Below are 22,532 nucleotides of genomic sequence, written 5' to 3'. Positions count from 1 at the left end.
TCGGGTCTCAATCTAAAACAATCGATAATGGCACACCATTAAGCCTCACAATCTCAAAAACATACAAGTAGGCCAATTTTTCAAGGGAGTAGTTAGTATGCACTGGTACGAAGTGTACTGACTTAGTTAGTCTGTCAACAATAACCCATACTGCATCTTTCTTTTTCAGGGTTAGTGGCAAATTGGTCACGAAGTCCATAATGATACAATCCCATTTCCACTCGAGAATCATAATAGGCTGAAGTAAACCTGAAGGTACTTGGTGTTCAGCCTTTACTTGTTGACATACTAGACACTTGGAAACAAGCTCTGAGATGTCTTTTTTCATACCCGACCACCAATACATTTTCTTAAGGTCGTTGTACATTTTATCACTACCCGGGTGAATAGATAAATAACCACCGTGTGCCTCATTCAAAATCTTCTGTAGTAGCTCATCGTTCTTGGGTACACAAATTCTGTCTTTGAACATTATACAACCATCGGTACTAATACGAAAATCTGACTCAATCTCTGATTCACACTGAGTTCTCTTGGCTTGACGTTTCTTGTCATCTTTTTGAGCTTCATGGATTTCATGAAGAAAAGTTAGTCTAGCCCTAAACTCCGCTAGGATCGATCCATCACTAGATATAGTCAACTGAGTGTTCAATACTCTCAAGGCAAACAGCGACTTTCTGCTCAAGGCGCCTGCAACTACATTTTCCTTTCCCGGATGATAGTCAATAACAAATTCATAATCCTTTTACAACTCTAACCATCGACGTTTCCTCGAATTCAACTCCTTTTGAGTCATTAAATACTTTAAGCTCATACGGTCGGTGAATACTCTACATTTCTTTCCATACAAATGGTGTCTCCAAATGTTCAGCGCGAACACTACAGCTGCCAGCTCCAAATCATGGGTTGGATAATTTTTTTCGTGCGGTTTTTGCTGTCTCGAGGCATAGGTTACAACCTTGTCTTATTGCATGAGCACACACCCCAAACCGTTTAAGGAGGCATCGCTATAAATTACAAACTATTACCCGATTCTGGTTGCACTAATACTGGGGCTTCAGTTAATAAAGCCTTTAATCTCTCAAAACTTTGCTGACACTCTTTTGTCCATTCAAACTTGACCTCTTTCTGAATCAGCCACGTTATCGATATAGCTATCATAGAGAATCCATTTACAAATCGTCCATAGTATCCTGCTAGCCCCAGAAAACTATGAACCTCTGTTACATTCCTCAACGGTTTTTATCCCACAATAGCTGAGACCTTACTTGGGTCGACTCTGATTCCGTCACCCGACACAATGTGTCCTAGAAATCTGACTTCGTTTAGCCAAAACTCGCTCTTACTAAACTTGGCATAAAGTTGTTTATCCCTCAAGGTCTGCAACATAGTTCTCAAATGCTCTGTGTTCTCACTCTCATTACGCGAATAAATCAATATGTCATCGACAAAACGATGATGAACCTATCCAAGTATGGTCGAAAGATGCGGTTCATTAAATCCATAAATACCGCTGGAGCATTTGTCAATCCAAAAGGCATAACAAGAAACTCATAATGCCCATATCTCGTTTGAAAAGTAGTCTTCGGTATATCTTGTTCCTTGACTCTTAACTGGTAGTAACCTGACGTCAAATCTATTTTAGAAAATACAGTGGCTCCTCTCAGTTGATCGAAGAGATCATCAATCCTCGGCAAGGGACACTTGTTCTTCACTGTTACTTTGTTAAGTTCTCTATAGTCGATGCATAACCTTATCGACCTGTCTTTCTTTTTCACAAAAAGTACCGGAGCACCCCATGGTGAATAACTCGGTCTAGCAAAGCCTTTATCTGTTAATTCTTTCAACTGTGCTTTCAACTCTTTCAACTCAGTGGGGCCATTCTATACGGTGCAATCGAGATTGGCGCCGTTCCAGGAACTAACTCAATACCAAACTCAACTTCTCTCTCTAGAGGTAATCCGGGCAACTTTTTTGGAAAAACATCTATAAACTCACAAACCAGTGGTCCTGATTCAATCTTCGACTCAGACACTTAAGTATTCAGCACAAAAGCTAGATAAGCCTCATACCCTTTTCTCAAATATTTTTTAGCTACCAAATACGATATTACCACATGTGATTTATCCAAGTCACTTGGTCCAACCCGAAGAATATTCCCATCTTCACCCTTTAACTCAATAATTTTCCTCCCACAGTCCACTACAACGCTATGAGTACTCAACAAATCCATCCCAAGGATTACATAAAACATATTGAATGGCAATAACATTAAATTAGACGAAAAACAATGACCTCTAATTGTCAAAGAACTCCTACATACTTGGTCAACTAGCACATATCTATCCAAGGCATTGGACACACTTATTACAAATTTTGTAGACTCCACTATCATGTTCATTCTAGGAATCAATTCCATACAAATATAGGAGTGGGTAAACCCCGGATCAATTGATGCAACAACAAATATTTCATGGATAGAAAAAGTACCCGTGATCACATGAGAAGACTCTGCTTCATCGCGAGCACGAATAGCATAAGTCCTTGCATGTGTTCTGCCCTCGAACGTCACTGCAACATCTTTTTTGTACTCCTACTACTAGCCACATTCCCGGGGTTCCTTTGTGACCTACACCTTAACGTAGTGCTACTTGCCTTCATTTCTTGCTTCCTCTCTCTCTCTCTTCCGTCTCAGGGTAATTGCGAATAAAGTGGTCTAGTGATCCACACCTATTGCAACCCCTCTTGTTCCCTCGGCACTCGCCAAAATGATGCCTACCACACTGTAAGCAGTCTAACCTATTGGGTCTAAGGCTACTGACACTTGCGACCGAAGTGGTCTGGGCTCTCGAAGTTATGTTCTGTCGATTCTTATTTCTATTTGAGAATCACACTGAAGTATTCGATCGGGTCGTGAATTCCTTCGACCTCTTGGATGAGGATTGTTGTGATTTTCCCATTTGCCTCTTCTTCATATCTTGCGACTCATTGGCTGCCTTTCTCCTCTCTTTTACCAGCTCCTCTGCCTTGCACGCTCTATCAACAAGGGCTACAAATTCCCATAGTCCAAGAATGCCAACAAACACTTGAATATCTTCATTGAGGCCATCTTCAAATCTCTTATACATGATGGCATCTGTAGATACGCATTCTTGGGCATACTTGCTGAGTTTTACAAACTCACGTTCATGCTCCGTAATAGTCTTATTACCTTAGTTCAACTCTAAAAATTCCTTCAGTTTCTGGTCTATGAACCTATGACTAATGTACTTCTTTCTGAACTCTTCTTGGAAAAATTCCCAAGTTACTCTTTCTCTCGGTACCACAGACAGGAGAGTATTCCACCATTGATAAGCTGAGTCTCGTTGAAGTGACATGGCACACTTCATGCACTTTTCAGGTGTGCATGACAGCTCATCGAATACCCTTAAGGTATTTTCTAGCCAAAACTCTACTCTCTCCGGGTCATCGATCTTGTCTACCGGAGGCTTCTCTCTCTTGAACATGTTTGCACCTTGCAGAGCCACTAGGGCATACTGAGGAATCAGAGGTGGTGGGGGAGGTGGAGTGTTCGGGTTCACACGAACGAACTCAGTATACCAAGCATCCATCATTCGGAGGTAGGCTTCCCTAGCCCCTCCACCTTGGCTCATACTCATGGGCTCACTCTTTACTGGCGCTGTATCTTTTGCAAGAGCCGACGCATTACTCTCCACGTCATCCGTCATGGTTCTATCAGTATCCATTACGATATAAAAACACAATTTATAATTGTCAGGAGTTATATGGCATGTATAGCTAGACTCGTACTTTAGCTAGGTTAGTCTTAGAACAGACTAAACTATGCTCTAATACTACTAAATGTAACACCCTCGTCCGTATCCAACGTCGGAATAGGGTTTGAGGTGCTATCTAACTTAAACTCAATCAATCTTAGGAGACCAGGTCATAAAAATCTTGATCAAGTTAAAACTTTTTGTTTCATAAGCAACCTGTCCCTTAAATGGGCTTACGACGCCCAAAACGTACATTCAAGATGGTTCGGGATCAAACTGAGAACTTAATAAGAACATGGAAAATTTTGTGTGTTAACGTTGCACACGCTCGTGTGGGCAAAGACCATGTGGCAACACACGCCCTTGTGGCTTGGGACACACCCGTGGTCTTAGCTTGTGTGCAAATCTGACTTAAGAACACGGCCATGGCACACACCCGTGTGACCTGCTCGTGTACAATACTGACTAAAAAGTTTAAGTGCAGGGGACGCATGGCCAAAACACACACCAATAGAAGTGAGCCATGTGCCACACTAGGCCTAGACACACGCCCGTGTGTCATGCCCGTGTGGACAAAAAGGAGGCCATTTCTGACTTTAAAGAATCCTTGAGCTAATTAAGCGGCAGTGAAAGAAAAGAGGAAAGAAAAGAGAGTAAGCATAAAGCTTAGTAAGTTGCATATAAATAAATATACAACAAAAATTTTACCATTAGTCATCATACTCACAGCTCAAAGGTAAGCATAAACTTGACTTACTCATTACCGTCTACTCAAATCACATTTTCTAATTTGAACTCATTACTCATGCATACCAAATAGGTACTTGTATCACTCAAAACATTACTATACTTTCCTTACTAAGTTACTTTCTTAACCTTTAAAGTTGAACCTTTCAGAAAACTACTGGATATTCTATAAGCCTCAAACAAGGGATAAGTTGCTGATGCATGTCCTAGACATGTCTTACACTAGCACAACTCTTAGCAGATGCGTGTCCCAGACACGTCTTACACTGGCTATAATCGTCAAGGCTGATGCATGTCTTGGACATGTCTTACACTGGCACTCGTCTTTGTGTCAATTCCATGTCCCAGACATGGTCTTAGACTGGCACTCATAATGTGGCTGATGCATGTCCCAAACATGTCTTACACTGACACACAAGAAATCTGAACGTTATGGCATGAATATCTGGTTTATTTCCTAGGGTCTCAACTAGACCATTCCACTATCTCAATCATTAATATACAAGCTCAGTTCACAATCTAGCAATTTATACTATAACAATTCAATGACAATTGGAATACATACATTAACAATGTAGTCGTATTATTTACATACAACTTACCTCGATTTACAAAATATACTTGACTAGTCTGTTTAGTCGGATTGCTTGGCTTTGCCCCAGTCTAGGTTCGGTTTTGGAAAACCTTGATCTATAATAAAAAAATGTACTCATTTAGTCACTAATTACAATTAGGCAATCATAAATTCACATCTTTAGAAAAATGACCATTTTACCCCAAAACTTTGGCAAAATGAACATTTTACCCCTATGCTCCAAAATCAATTTTTATCAAATTTCTTCGTATTTCAAGCCTATTTAAACTCTTTTTACCACTATAGCAATCCCAAAATCTCACTATTTCACACTTATATCACCTATTTTGTAACTTACACAAAATAGTCCCTTCAGGTGTTTTCATGCTAATACCTTTCACAAAAGTTATTTATGTCACAACTAGGACTCATATTCTTCCATAAAAACTTAGCAAACATCACAAGTCCTTTCATGGCAAAACCCTAAACTCTCAATCATTTTGCAAAATAGACCCTATTTGAAAGCTTATACTTCAAGGGTCTCAAATGTGCAAAAATTATTAACCAGGGACATGGGAATCACTTACTTGTTGAGGTAATAAGTTGCTAAAATTTCAAAGCTTCAAAAACCCTTCTTTTGCTGATATTTTTGGTGGGGAGAAGACATGGAGAAGAAGAAAATAATAGCTAGGCTTTAGGCATTATTTTATCACCAACTCATGACATCATTCACTTAAACTTTGACTATTTGACCAATTTTGCTTCCTATGGCCGGCCACCTTGCTTCTAGGGGTCAAATTACTCTTTAAAATCCCCTAATTTTAGCTCTCTAGCTATTTAACACATTTGGGTACTAAAAAGCAACTTTTACCCTTTTATACGATTTTGTCCTTTTTCGCAATTGGGTTTACAAACGTTAAAATTGACTCACCAAATTTTTCATGCTCTATTATAATCATGTTACAACCTCATAATTGTAATAAAAAAAATTTTATAACTTTGAATTTGTGGTCTTGAGACCATTGTTCTGACTAGGCCCTAAATCGGGCTGTTACATTTCTCCCCCTTAGGGATTTTCGTCCCTAAAAATCTTACAGGTGAATAAGTTCGGATACTGCTCTCTCAGAGACTCCCCGAGTATCTATGTGGCTTCCTCGACTCCATGTCTATGCTTCAAAACCTTCACAAGTGGTATATTCTTATTTCTTAACTGTTTGACTTCTCGAGCTAAAATCTTGAACGTTTCCTCACTATAAGTCATATCCAGAAGATTCTCAACTTCAGTTGGCGCAATTACATGCGAAGGGCCTGATCTATACCGGAGTAACATGGAAACATGGAACAAATCGTGAATCTTTTCTAATTCTGTCGGTAAATCCAAAAAGTAGGCAACAGGCCCTACTCTCTAGATAACTTCATAAGGTCCTATGAAACAAGGACTCAACTTGCCCCTTTTTCCAAACCTGAGGACTTTCCTCCACGGGGAAACTTTTAAAAATACCTTATCACCGAATTCAAATTTAATTTCCTTTCATCTCAAATCCACGTAGGATTTTTGTCTATCCGAGGCAGCTTTCAGACATTACGAATCACTTGAGCTTTCTCCTCTGCTTCTTTAACTAAATCAACTTCATGAATCTGATTCTCTCTCAACACAGTCCAGTATAAGGGCGTTCGACACTTTCTCCCGTACAAGGCCTCATAAGGCGCCATTTTTAGACTCGACCGATAGCTGTTGTTGTAGGCAAATTCGACCAATGGTAAGTATTTTTCCCAACTTCCTTGAAACTTGAGAACACAACATCTCAACATGTCTTCTAAGATCTATATCACTCTTTCCGACTGTTCGTCAGTTTGTGGATGGAAAGCTGTGCTGAAACTCAACTTGGTTCTTAGAGCCTTTTGTAACTTTTTCCAAAACCTGAAGGTGAATCTCGAGTATCGATCTAAAACAATCGATAATGGCACACCATAAAGCATACTGCATCTTTCTTTTTCGGGGTTCATGGCAAACTAGTCACGAAGTCCATAGTGATACGATCCCATTTCCACTCGAGAATCATAATTGGCTGAAGTAAACCTGAAGGTACTTGGTGTTCAGCCTTTACTTGTTAACATACTAGACACTCGGAAACAAGCTCTGAGATGTCTCTTTTCATACCCGACCACCAATACATTTTCTTAAGGTCGTTGTACATTTTATCACTACCCGGGTGAATAGATAAATAACCACCGTGTGCCTCATTGAAAATCTTCTGTAGTAGCTCATCGTTCTTGGGTACACAAATTCTATCTTTGAACATTATACAACCATCGGTACTAATACGAAAATCTCACTCAGTCTCTGATTCACACTGAGTTTTCTTGGCTTGCAGTTTCTTGTCATCTTTCTGAGCTTCACAGATTTCTCGCAGAAAAGTCGGTCTGGCCTTCAACTTCGCTAGGATCGTTCCATCGTTAGATATAGTCCACTGAGTGTTCAATGCTCTCAAGGCAAACAATGACTTTTTGCTCAAGGCATCTGCAACTACATTGGCCTTTCCCGGATGATAGTCAATAACTAATTCATAATCCTTTTACAACTCTAACCATCAACGTTGCCTCAAATTCAACTCCTTTTGAGTTATCAAACACTTTAAGCTCTTATGGTCGATGAATACTCAAATGGTGTCTCCGAATCATCAGGACGAACACTACAGCTGCCAGCTCCAAATCATGGGTTGGATAATTTCTCTTGTGCGATTTTAGCTGTCTCGAGGCGTAAGGTACAACCTTGCCTTCTTGCATGAACACACACCCTTAACCGTTTAAGGAGGCATCGCTATAAATTACAAACTCCTTGCTCGATTTTGGTTGCACTAATACTGGGGCTTCCGTTAGCAAAGCCTTTAATCTCTCAAAACTTTGCTGACACTCTTTTGTCCATTCAAACTTGACCTCTTTCTGAAGTAGCCACGTTATCAATGTAGCTATCATAGAGAATCCATTTAGAAATCGTCTATAGTATCCTGCAAGCCCCAGAAAACTATAAACCTCTGTTACATTCCTTGTCGGTTTTTATTTCACAATGCTGAGACCTTACTTGGGTCGGCTCTGATTCCGTCACTTGACACAATGTGTCCTAGAAATCTGACTTCGTTGAGCCAAAACTTGCTCTTACTAAACTTGGTATAAAGTTGTTTATCCCTCAAGGTCTGCAACATAGTTCTCAAATGCTCTACGTTCTCACTCTCATTACGTGAATAAATCAATATGTCATCGACAAAACGATGGCGAACCTATCCAAGTATGGTCGAAAGATGCGGTTTATTAAATCCATAAATACCGCTGGAGTATTTGTCAATCCAAAAGGCATAACAAGAAACTCGTAATGCCCATATCTCGTTTGAAAAGCAGTCTTTGGTATATCTTGTTCCTTGACTCTTAACTGGTAGTAACCTGACGTCAAATCCATTTTAGAAAATATAGTGGCTCCTCTCAGTTGATCGAAGAGATCATCAATCCTCGACAAGGGACACTTGTTCTTCACTGTTACTTTGTTATGTTGTCTATAGTCGATACATAACCTTATTGACCTGTCTTTCTTTTTCACAAAAAGTACCGGATCACCACATGGTGAATAACTCGGTCTAGCAAAACCTTTATCTGTTAATTCTTTCAACTGTGCTTTCAACTCTTTCAACTAAGTGGGGGCCATTCTATATGGTGCAATCGAGATTGGTTTCGTTCCAGGAACTAACTCGATACCAAACTCAACTACTCTCCCTAGAGGTAATCCGAGCAACACTTCCGGAAAAACATCTATAAACTTACAAACCACTGGTACTGATTCAATCTTCGACTCGGACACTTATTGATTCAGCACAAAAACTAGATAAGCCTCATACCCTTTTCTCAAATTTTTTTAGCTGCGAAAGACGATATTACCACAGGCGATTTATCCAAGTCACCTAGTCCAACCATAAGAATATTCCCATCTTCACCCTTTAACTCAATAATTTTCCTCCCACTGTCCACTACAACATTATGAGAAGTCAACAAATCCACCCCGAGGATTACATCAAACTCATTGAATGGAAATAACATTAAATTAGCCGAAAAACAATGACCTCTAATTGTCAAAGGACAACTCCTACATACTTGGTCAACTAGCACATATCTACCCAAGGGATTGGACACACTTTTACAAATTCAGTAGACTCCACTATCATGTTCATTCTAGGAATCAATTCCATACAAATATAAGAGTGGGTAAACCCCAGATCAATTAATGCAACAACAAATATATCATGGATAGAAAAAGTACCCGTGATCACATGAGGAGACTCTGCTTCTTCACTGGCATGAATAGCATAAGTCATTGCAGGTGCTCTGCCCTCGGACCTCACTGCAACATCTTTTCCTACACTCCTACTACTAGCTCCACCCCCGGGGTTCCTTTGTGATCTACCCCTTAACGGAGCACTGCTTGCCTTTATTTCTTGCTTCCTCTCTCTCTCTTCCATCTCAGAGAAATCGTGAATAAAGTGGTCTAGTGATCCACACCTATAGCGGCCCCTCTCGTTCCCTCAGCACTCGCCAAAATGACACCTACCACGCTGTGAGCATTCTGGCTTATTGGGTCTAGGGCTACTAACACTTGTGACCGAAATAGTCTGGGCTCTCGAAGTTATGTTTTGTCGGTTCTTATTTCTATTTGAGAATCCCACCGAAGTATTTGATCAGGTCGTGAATTCCTTCGACCTCTTGGATGAGGATTATTGTGATTTCCCCATCTGCCTCCTCTTCATATCCCGCGACTTAATGGCTGCCTTTCTCCTCTCTTTTACCAGCTCCTCTACCTTGCACGCTCTATCAACAAAGGCTACAAATTCTAGTAGTTCAGTAATGCATTGAGGCCATCTTCAAATCTCTTACACATGATGGCTTCTGTAGATATGCATTCTCACGCATACTTGCTGAGTTTTACAAACTCACGTTCATACTCCGTAACAGTCTTATTACCTTACTTCAACTCTAAAAATTCCATCTTTTTCTGGTCTATGAACCTCTGGCTAATGTACATTTTTCTGAACTCTTCTTGGAAAAATTCCCAAATTACTCTTTCTCTCGGTACCATAGACACGAGAGTATTCCACCATTGATAAGCTGAGTCTCGTAGAAGCGACATGGCACACTTCACGCACTCTTCAGGTGTGCATGACAGCTCGTCGAATACCCTCATGGTATTTTCTAGCCAAAACTCCGCTCTCTCCGGGTCATCATCTACACTAGCCTGAAATTCCTCGGCCTCTTGCTTTTGGATCTTGTCTACCGAAAGCATCTCTCTTCTGAACATGTCCGCACCTTATGGAGCCATTGGGGCATACTGAGGAATCAGAAGAAGTGGGGGAGGTGGAGTGTTCGGGTTCGCACGAACGAACTCTATATACCAAGCGTCCATCATTCAGAGGTAGGCTTCCTTAGCCTCTCTGCCTTGGCTCATACTCATGGCCTCACTTTCTACTAGCGCGATCCCTTCTGCGGGAGCCGGTGCATTACTCTCCACGTCATCTGCTGTGGTTCTATCAGGATCCATTACTATATAAAAATACAATTTATAATTGTCAGGAGTCGTCACACTATCGATATATATATGGCATGTATAGGTAGACTCGTACTTTAGCTAGGTTAGTCCTAGAACCGACTAAACTATGCTCTGATACCAGTAAATATAACACCCCTCGCCGGTTTCCAACATCAGAATAGGGTTTGAAGTGCTATCTAACTTAAACTCAATCAATCTTAGGAGATCAGGGCATAAAAATCTTGATCAAGTTAAAACTTTTTGTTTCATAAGCAACCTGTCCCTTAAATGGGCTTACGACGCCCAAAACGTACATTCAAGATGGTTCGGGACCAAACCGAGAACTTAAGAAGAACATGGAAAATTTTGTGCTTTAAGGTTCCACACGCTCGTGTGGGTAAAGACCATGTGGCTACACACGCCCTTGTGGCTTGGGACACACCCGTGGTCTCAGCCCATGTGCAAATCTGACTTAAGAACACGGCCATGGCACACACCTGTGTGACCTACCCGTGTACAATACTGACTAAAAAGTTTAAGTACAGGGGACGCACGACCAAAACACACACCCATGGGAGTGATCCGTGTGTCACACTCGGCCTAGACACACGCCCGTGTGTCATGCCAGGCCATTTCCAAGCCATTTTGTCACCCAATTTACACAACCTACACAATATCATTTCAATACACAAATTTCTCCACAATAGACACCAATTCATCCATAGAAAGAACATTATATGCATTTATAAAAATGAAAAATAGCCATTATTCTAGGCATGATACAAAATGAAAGGCTTTGACTTAAGCCAAAATACATAACCAATTTCTCATTTAAATCAACATCCTAGTCTAGCCCTATACATGCCATACTCAAAAGAAGATTTGTACTATACCAAGTGCTTCGATTGATAGTGTGATCGATATCTTCGACTTTAAAGAATCCTTGAGCTAATTAAGTGACACTAAAAGAAAAGGGGAAAGAAAAGAGAGTAAGCATAAAGCTTAGTAAGTTGCATATAAATAAATATACAACAACAATTTTACCATTAGTCATCATACCCATAGCTCAAAGGTAAGCATAAACTTGACTTACTCATTACCGTCTACTCAAATCACATTTTCTAAATTGAACTCATTACTCGTGCATACCAAATAGGTTCCTGTATCACTCAAAACATTATTATACTTTCCTTATTAAGTCACTTTCATAACCTTTCCCAGACATGGTCTTATACTAACTCTCATATATACGTGCTGATTCATGTTCCAGACATGTTTTACACTAGCACAACTCTTAACCGATGCGTGTCCCAAACACGTCTTTCACTGGCTATCATCGTCGAGGCCGATGCATGTCCCAAACATGTCTTACACTGGCAGTCGTCTCTGTCCCGATGCCATGTCCCAGACATGGTCTTATACTGACATTCATAATTTGGCCGATGCATGTCCCAGACATGTCTTACACTGGCACACAAGGAATCTGAACGTTATGGCATGAATATTCGGTTTGTTTCCTAGGGTCTCAACTAGACCATTCCACTATCTCAATCATTAATATACAATCTCAGTTCACAATCTAGTAATTCATACTATATCAATTCAATGACAATTCGAATACATACATTAACAATGTAGTTGTATTATTTACATACAACTTACCTCGATTTACAAAATATACTTGACTAGTCTGTTTAGTCTGATTGCTTGGCTTTGCCCCGGTCTAGGTTCGGTTTTCTCAAATCTTGATCTATAATAACAAAATGCACTCATTTAGTCACTAATTACAATTAGGCAATCATAAATTCACATATTTGGAAAAATGACCATTTTGCCCTTAAACTTTGGCAAAGTGACCATTTTACCCCTATGCTCGAAAATTGATTTTTATCGAATTTCTTCATATTTCAAGCCTAGTTAAACTCTTTTTACTGCTATAGCAATCCAAAAATCTCACTATTTCACACTCATATCACCTATTTTGCAACATACATAAAATAGTCCCTTTATGTGTTTTTATGCTAATACCTTTCACAAAAGTTGTTTTTGTAACAACTAGGACTCGTATTCTTCCATAAAAACTTTGCAAGCATCACAAATCCTTTCATGGAAGAACCCTAAACTCTTAATTATTTTGCAAAATAGACCCCTCATTTGAAATTTTATGCTTCAAGGGTTTCAAATGTGCAAAAATTATTAACTAGGGACATGGGAATCACTTACTTGTTGAGGTAATAGGTTGCTGAAATTTCAAAGCGTCAAAAACCTCTCTTTTTTGATATTTTTGGTGGGAAGAAGACATGGAGAAGAAGAAAATAATAGCTAGGCTTTTTAGGCATTATTTTATCATAAACTCATGACATCATTCACCTAAACTTTGACTATTTGACAAATTTTGCTTCCTATGGCCAACCACCTTGCTTCTAGGGGTCAAATTACTCTTTAAAATACTCTAATTTTAGTTCTCTAGCTATTTACCACATTTGGGTACTAAAAAGAAACTTTTACTCTTTTATGCGATTTTGTCCTTTTTCATAAGCAGACTCACAAAACGTTAAAATTGAGTCACCAAATTTTTCATGCACTATTATAATCATGTTATAACCTCATAATTGTAATAAAATAAATTTTCTAACTTCAAATTTATGGTCTCAAGACCACTATTCTGACTAGGCCCTAAATCGAGCTATTACAACATCAACACATGCATGCATGAACAATTAGACATTACAACGCAATAATTAATCATGAGCCACATCACATGGCTATTACAAAATGAATCATCAACATCATAGGCCTTCACAATTTTTCCAAATAGCATGAAACATATCACAAAATAACCAAGTCCCCTATACATACCATACTCAAAATAACAAATTCACTATACCCAATATTCTTTTGCTAGTGTGATCGAATGCTCCGACAACTTCCAATCCCCGAGCTAGCTTCGCGGAACTACAAAAGTTGTAAAAGAGAGGGGAGTAAGCATTTAAGCTTAGTAAGTCCACATGCAAATAATATGCAAAATTAGTAAACCATAATCATACAAGACATAGTAACATAACCACCAAGATTATCATCATTTAAGCATTCTAGCTCATTTATCATGTATTCATATATACATATATGAATGTACTTTCTCGTCACATATCATCCTTTAACAAGCAATCACTCATGAGTATGACATACGTACCTGTACATACCCGTAGCATATCAAATAACTTTACCTTCATTGCCATGCCCATCTTGGGACTTTTATCACATCATCCATTATAACACCCGTTGAACACTCGGAATACTATTGGATTGTAACGCCCCAAAAATCCTAAACTTTTTTTAAGTTTTAATAAAAGGTGTGCTTAATATTTCTATTAAAGTGTTATTTATGTGATGATATACCTTGGTTAAGTTATGAGTTCGAACTTTGGATAAAGGAAATTATAGTTTAATAATTAAAAGAACCTTGGTGGCAAGTAGTTTGGTTTTTAAATAAATGAAGGATGAATTGGACACAAGGAGCCTTGTGTTGGAGTGGCAAGTAGTGTCGCATGTAGGGCTTAGAGGTGGTGTCACATGCACGGAAAGGAGTTTTGGGGTTCGGATCCCTCCTTGTTCAAAACAAGGATTTATTTTTGCTCAATATATGGCCAGTAGTGGCATTGGATGTGGACTCTGAAGGGAGTGATTAAAGGAGAAATTTAAGGAAAGGATTAAGGAGTTATCAGATAGAAAGGTTAGGAGATGGGGGGTAAAGAAATGGAGCCAAATTGGGAATTTGGGGATAGGTAAATTCGGCTATAATATATATAGGTGCCGATTTCAGGAATTCAAGGCTAATGCCGAATTCTTCCTTTCTTTTTACCTAAAACACTTTTCTCTTCAAATATCTAAAGGACAAAATCCCTTATTCTTTCTCTTTTAGTTTGTGTTGATTTCTTTCGTCCTTTCTCATCAAACTCTTTTCTTTCTCGCTCCTAGTTACTTTCTCAAAAGCCGAATATCTTTTGGCCAAAATCCTTTATGCCGCCACTTTTTCTTCAACGTTGGCTGATCGATTCTTGTGTAAGTGCTTTACTTTCTTTTAATTGGTCTTCCTAGTACTGATTTCTTCTCTCCCTCACTCTTTTTAAATCAGTTTGGTAGGGTATTACTATCGAATCTTGGATTTCAGATCTCCGCCGAATTGCTCCTTAAGCATTTTGGGGTTTTGGGTAAGTATTTCTCTTTTATTGGTTAAGGTTGGCCAAATGGTCATGGATGATTTAAGAGTGACTTAAGATGATTGCAAGTCAGTTTTTGTTTGGTTCTTAATGATTAAGATTGATGCAGATTTAAGAAATACTCATGATTAGTGATCAAGGAAGGGTTGTTAAGGCTTGTTGTTCAAGGTAAGGCAAAGGTGAGATTTTTGGTTTTTTGTGATCATATTTGATAAGAGTGTGATTTATCATTGAGTGACATCATTTTTAGGTTCGTGGCTAAGGATATTGTGGTACGTTTTAGTACTAGGTGTGTACATACACTGCACATACACAGTAGACCGGCAAATCTTGAAATGTTAGAAAGCCGAAATGCCGAAAAGCCAAAAGTTTGGCTACAATAGTCTTGCGAGTGTGCGAACACTCATAGATTTTCACATCCTCACTAAAGATTCACTCAAATCAATCGAGGTGTTTAAGGATAATACATGAAGCACTCAATAGTCAATAATGAAAAGTCATTACCATATACTTGCATGAAAATCAAATCTCCACCACTATATATTGAGATGAACATAAATCAAACGGTCTTTAAATGGTTGTAACGTGGCATTGGTTAGGGGGTGTGGTCACAAGCTTAAAGAAAAGGTTAGATCGAGATTGAATTGAAAAATTGCCTAACGAGAAAAAGTAATTAAACATCAATTGAGTACAAGTGAACTTCTTTGCAGAAGATGGAATTTAGATACTGCGGCTCAACAATACCGAATTACGACTAATATGTACGTATGATTTTTTTTAAGAACAAGTCAGCTCCATAGAAGAGCAAAACATAGCTAAGCAATTAGTTCAGATCAAACCTCGACAAAAATAGGGATCAAATTAAGGGATTTTGATTGCGAGGTTTCGTGATAGGTTTCAAATATTTATAATTACTCGTTCTTGACCTAACTATTATAGCGATGTAGGCAAGTGTACCTATCGAACAGTAGTATAGTTTTAACAAGACCAGATTGTCGAACCCAAAGGAACTAAAAGTAGTAGTAATGACTGTCTTATTATTATCTAGCCTAAGAATTAAAGGGGTTTTATTTGTTTTAATTAACTAATTATCTAAACTAAGAAGGCACAAAGAAAATAACTGGGGAATTGCTTTTGGGAAAATCGATTGACTTGAGACAATACCTAAGGGAAAATCCACCTAGACTTTACTTGTTATTCTGGCTCCCAATCAGACGATTTATGCATTCAACTTGTTCCGTAGAGATCCCTAAGTTATGTTATTATCCCTATTCAAGACTAATAACATCTAATCCCTAGATTGAATAATCGAGACTTTTCTCTAATTACCACTCTAGGGTTGCATTAACTCGATCTATGGATCCCCTTATTAGGTTTCACCCTAATCCGGCAAAATCTTGTCACCCTATTTCTAGGCGCGCAATCAACTCTACTTAATTATGACAAAAGTACTCTTAGACAGGGTCTATTTCTCCTCTGAATAAGAGCATGTCTTGAATCAGTATTCTGGGATATCAAAACAAGAATTAAGAACACATAATTAAGAACAACTGAAATATTTATCATACGATTCAGAAAATAATAACAAGATTCATCTTAGGTTTCATTCCCCTTAGGTATTTAGGGGATTTAGTTCATAACTAAATAAGAAAACATCTCTGAAGAATAAAGAATACAAAACATAAAGAAAACCTAAAACTCCTGAAGGGAAATTAAGAAGAGATCTTCAGTCTTGATGATGAATCCAGCTTCTGAGCTGGATCAATCGGCTTCCTTGGGGTAATTTCTTACCCCCTTCTCTGTCTCCCCTTTTTCTCCTCTTCTAGGGTGTATTTATAGGCTTTGGAATGCCTAGAAGCCCTCAAAAGTGGCCTTTTCTGAATTGGACTTAACTTGGGCTCGGCAGGGACACGCCCGTGTGCGATTACCTCAGCCCGTGTTTGAGCCTATTAACTTGCGTATGTACTTGATGACAAAGAGTTAGAAAAGAAACCCGAATTTGTGCCGGTGGTTTGTGAATACCCGGATGTTTTTCCTGAAGAATTACCGGGTTTACCACCTGTTCGGGAGGTAGAGTTTGGTATTGAGCTTGTACCTGGGACTATGCCGATTTCGATAGCTCCGTATCGTATGGCACCAACCGAGTTAAAAGAGTTAAAATCTCAGTTGCAAGAATTGACGGATAGAGGTTTTGCTCGACCAAGTTTCTCACCTTGGGGTGCACCAGTATTGTTCGTGAAAAAGAAGGACGGAACCATGAGGTTGTGCGTTGACTATCGTCAACTGAATAAAGTGACGATAAAGAACAAATATCCGTTGCCGCGCATCGATGATTTGTTCGACCAACTGAAGGGAGCCTCAGTGTTCTCAAAAATAGATTTGAGATCGGGCTATTATCAGTTGCAAATTCGAGATTCGGACATACCCAAAACTGCTTTCAGAACGAGGTACGGTCACTACGAGTTCTTAGTGATGCCGTTTGGGCTCACTAATGCCCCTGCGGTATTTATGGATTTGATGAATCGGATCTTCAGACCATATTTGGATCGGTTCGTAGTTGTGTTCATTGATGACATCTTGGTCTATTCAAGAGACGAGATCGAACATGCTGAACACTTGAGATTAGTGTTGCAAGTTTTGCGGGATAAGAAGTTATATGCTAAGTTCAGTAAGTGTGAGTTCTGGTTAAGAGAGGTTAGCTTCTTGGGTCATGTGGTATCCGCATCGGGTATTCGAGTTGACCCGAACAAAATCTCAGCCATACTTAACTGGAAACCTCCGAGAAATATTACTGAGGTTCGGAGCTTTTTGGGACTCGCCAGTTATTACCGACGATTTGTCAAAGGTTTCTCGATGATAGCCACACCAATGACGAAGCTACTTCAAAAGGATGCTAAGTTCGAATGGACGGAGAAATGTCAGAAAGGCTTCGATCAACTGAAAACTCATTTGACTAAAGCTCCAATTTTAGTGCAACCCGAATCAGGCAAAGAGTTTGTCATTTATAGTGACGCATCCCTACTCGGGTTGGGTTGCGTATTGATGCAAGAAGGCCGAGTTGTGGCCTATGCGTCGAGACAATTGAAGCCACACGAGAGAAATTATCCAACCCATGATCTCGAACTAGCCGCCATCGTATTCGCTTTGAAAATATGGCGACATTACTTGTTTGGCGAAAAGTGCCATGTATTTTCGGATCACAAAAGTCTCAAATATTTGATGACTCAAAGAGACTTAAATCTGCGACAAAGACGTTGGCTTGAGTTGTTGAAAGATTATGAGCTTGTCATTGATTACCACCCGGGAAAGTCTAATGTGGTTGCGGACGCCTTAAGCCGGAAATCGCTGTTTGCTTTACGAGCAATGAATGTGTACTTGTCTGTTCTACCCGACAATGTGTTAGTAGCTGAATTAAAGGCCAAACCATCATTGATTCATCAAATTCGTGAAGCTCAGAAAGTCGACGATGAATTGGCTGCAAAACGGGCTGAATGTATTCCGAATATGGAATCCAAATTTCAAATTGATGATGACGATTGTTTGAGGTTCAGAAGTCGATTGTGTGTTCCAAGAAATTCAGAACTGATTTCGATGATTCTGAACGAAGCTCATTGTAGCCGAATGTCAATTCACCCGGGGAGTACGAAAATGTACAACGATTTGAAACGACGGTTTTGGTGGCATGGTATGAAACGGGACATCTCCGACTTTGTTTCGAGATGTTTAATATGTCAACAAGTGAAAGCGGAACATCAAGTGCCTTCAGGATTACTTCAGCCGATCATGATACCCGAGTGGAAATGGGATCGAGTCACAATGGACTTTGTGTCCGAACTACCATTGTCAACAAGTAAGAAGGATGTGATTTGGGTTGTTGTTGATAGACTGACTAAGTCGGCTCACTTTATCCCCGTGCGTACGGATTTTTCATTGGATAAACTAGCCGAATTGTATGTTTCTCAGATTGTGAGATTACATGGAGTACCTATTTCTATCGTGTCGGATAGAGATCCGAGATTCACCTCGCGATTTTGGAAGAAATTGCAAGAAGCTTTGGGTACCAAGCTGCATTTTAGCACCGCTTTTCATCCCCAAACCGATGGTCAATCCGAGCGGATAATTCAGATACTCGAGGATATGCTGAGATGCTGCATCCTTGAGTTTAGTGGTTCATGGGAACGGTATGTACCTTTGATTGAATTCGCTTACAACAATAGTTTTCAATCAAGTATTAAGATGGAACCTTACGAGGCTTTGTACGGTCGTAAATGCCGTACACCATTTTTTTGGACCGAGCTCGGTGAAAGTAAAATTTTCGGAGTTGATTTGATTAAAGATGCCGAACAGAAAGTAAAGGTAATCCATGAAAGTCTGAAGGCAGCCACAGATCGTCAGAAATGGTATGCGAATTTGAAACGAAAGGACATTGAATATCAGGTGGGAGATAAAGTGTTCCTCAAAGTTTCGCCTTGGAAAAGGTACTCAGGTTTGGCCGTAAGGGCAAGTTGAGCCCGAGATTCATTGGGCCGTACGAAATCTCCGAACGAGTTGGTCCGGTTGCGTATAGATAGATTTTGCCCCCTGATCTTGAAAAGATTCACGACGTCTTTCATGTTTTGATGCTTCGACGCTATCGATCTGATCCATCGCATATAATTAGCCCATCAGAGGTTGAAATTCAAGCCGATATGAGTTATGAAAAAGAACCGATGCGTGTCCTAGCTCGTGAAGTGAAAGAGTTGCGAAACAAAAGGGTTCCGTTAGTTAAGGTGTTATGGCTCAAACACGGGATCGAGGAACCTACTTGGGAAACCGAGAGCTCGATGAAAGAACGATACCCAAACCTATTTACCGGTAAGATTTTCGGGGACGAAAATTTCTTAAGTGGGGGAGAGTTGTGACAGCCCAAAATTGACCCTAGTCGGGAAGTGGTTTCGGGACCACAAAACCGAGTCATAAAAATAATTGATTTCCATATTCCATGCTTATTATGTGTGTACATGAGTATGTGGAAGTTTCATTCTCCAATTTTGCCAATTGCATGAGAAATTATTAAATAGGGATTGATATGAGACATGGTGAAAATATGATAGGCTAATTTAAAATGGTCTATTAATGCATGTTGTGAAAATGATGGGTTTGCATGTCAAATTACCCAAATTTGAGCTAGTGGTTGGCCATGCTATGGGTGGAAACATGTTGGGAACATGTTGGCCTAGTGAGGTATGTAGGAAAAAAATAAAATAAGGGGCATGGGCATAAAATAATGAAAAGGAGTATGATGAATACAAAAAAAAAATGTGTGTAGTTGTTCCCCCCCATTGCCGTGAGCTAAAGAAAAGAAAGGAGAAAATTTTTGTTCACCCTTTCTCATCTTCATTTAGCCGAAACTAGAAAGAAAAAAAACAAAGAAAAAAAAATGCTCATCCTTTGGTTCATCCTTGGCCAAAATTTTAAGGAGGAAGGAAGAAGAAAGGTTGAAGAGGTTCAGCCATGCATGTAGCTAGGCTAAGGTATGTTTGATGATGTTCCATGAGATGCATGCATGTTTTAGTTGTTAGCTTGAGTTCTACCTAGCCCATGGTCTAAATCTTGCTATGTGATGGAAATGACACTCGGCCATGGATGCATCATTCTTGGTTGATGTTTGATGTTGTGGTGATGAGGCATGAGGATGAGTTAAGATTCGGCCTAGGTGGAGTTTGTGTTAATGCCATTGCATGCTAAATATGAAGCTTGTTAATGATGCATGTGATGGTGGCTTGATGATTCTTGAACCTCCTTTTTAGCATTTTTGAGTGAGCACATATGTGCATTGGTTGCTAAATGGAGAAGAATCGGCTAGCAAGTTGTGTGCTAAGGCCGAATATAACTTTTGCATGTTAATGAGCAATGCATGTGTTAAATTGATGGAAAGGGAGAGGATGCTTTACTAGTGTATAAATGATATAAAGATTTTAGAAATTATTTTTGCTTAGGTGTATGTATGATTAGGTATATTCGGCCATATGAGTAAATATATAGATGATGTTAAATTTGATTATGTATAATGGGCCATATAGGGTACACATTGTGATATTAACTTTGATTCTCCATAATTGATCAAGTGGGTGATTAGTAAGGGTGATTGCCGAATATACTAACATACATATGCATGTGTCATTGGATTGTAAATATTTAGCAAGGCGGTTAAACTAGTTGATTTATTGATTAAGCTCAAGGAGTTAAAGGAGGAGAATCGAGCAAAGGCAAAGAAAAGATCATCGAGTAGCCGAGTTGGAACCATCTTACCCAACACAAGTAAGTCATTAAGCATATCTTTGGTATTGATTTAAAGGATCGTAATACCTATACCATTGTGTTTAATGAGATGAAATGTATACAAATGTATATGTAAGTAGAGATGAAATTTGTCGAATGTAAAAAGGAAGTGAAGCCTATTGAGTGGCTGGTTTTCGGCACTAAGTGTGCGGGCAATAAGTGTTCACGGTCATGAGATTGGCACTAAGTGTACGGGTTTAAATTGTACAGCACTAAGTGTGCGAGTTTAAAGTACATGGCACTAAGTGTGCGAGGTTGATTATTAAGCACTATGTGTGCGAACCCAATATATATTTTCTATAAATTATTTACATTAAGGGTGCGACCTTACCGAGTCGATTTTGGACAGCGGAAAAGGTAAGTGTGCGAACTTGAAATGCATGGCACTAAGTGTGTGAGTTTAAAGTGCATGGCACTAAGTGTGCGCGGTTGATTATTAAGCACTATGTGTGCAAACCCAATATATATTTTCTATAAATTATTTACATGAAGGGTGCGACTTTACCGAGTCAATTTTGGACAGCGAAAAAGGTAAGTACCTTGAGTTCATGGCTAATAGGCGCTATGTTTATATTTGGAGTTGAGCTTGGTAAGTTTTGAACCTATGTGACGATTATAGTTGAAGTCACGTACATAAGGTTCATTGTGGAATAGGTGAAAGTTCGTTTAATTGTATGATTATAACGAAAATAAAATAATGTATGAAAGGCCAATGTAGGACTTGGTATGAGATTGAACCATAGGGTTTAAGGAACTATGGTATAGTTTGGTATGGATGGAGTACTTAACCTCACTTCATTGTTTCCTGTTGTGATAATTTTATTAATGGATGGTTGTGGAATGCTTATGGCTTACTGAGTTATATACTCATTCGGTGTTTGCTTGTCACCTATTCTAGGTTTCTTGGACTCGTCTCTTTTTGCGTGATCGTGCCGTCGTCGAAGTCATCACACCGACTAGCAAGTTTTGGTACTTTCTTCTTAGTCGGCTTAGGAGAACATTTCGGCATGTATAGGCTATTATGTTGTGTTTGAACTTTGGTATGTAAACTTTTAGCCATGCGAAAATGGCATAAATGTTCGGTTGGGTTTGGTTTCATAACGTTAGGTCGTAAATCTTGATAATTCGACCTTTTTATGCCATATGTCATGGTTGATTATTTTGGTGTTAAAATTCATGATATGGCAATAGTGTAGTAGGGGATGTTTGACAATGATTAGCCTTTGGCATGGCTAGTCATGATCATAATTTGTGATATGTATGACGAATTACTAGTTAGATCAAGGAGAAATCACGAAATGGGCATAGTTGCTTTCGTAACAGATGCT

This window comes from Gossypium hirsutum, chromosome A03 (assembly GCF_007990345.1).
Source record: "Gossypium hirsutum isolate 1008001.06 chromosome A03, Gossypium_hirsutum_v2.1, whole genome shotgun sequence".
Classification (NCBI taxonomy): Eukaryota; Viridiplantae; Streptophyta; class Magnoliopsida; order Malvales; family Malvaceae; genus Gossypium; species Gossypium hirsutum.
This window is presented reverse-complemented; position numbering follows the sequence as displayed.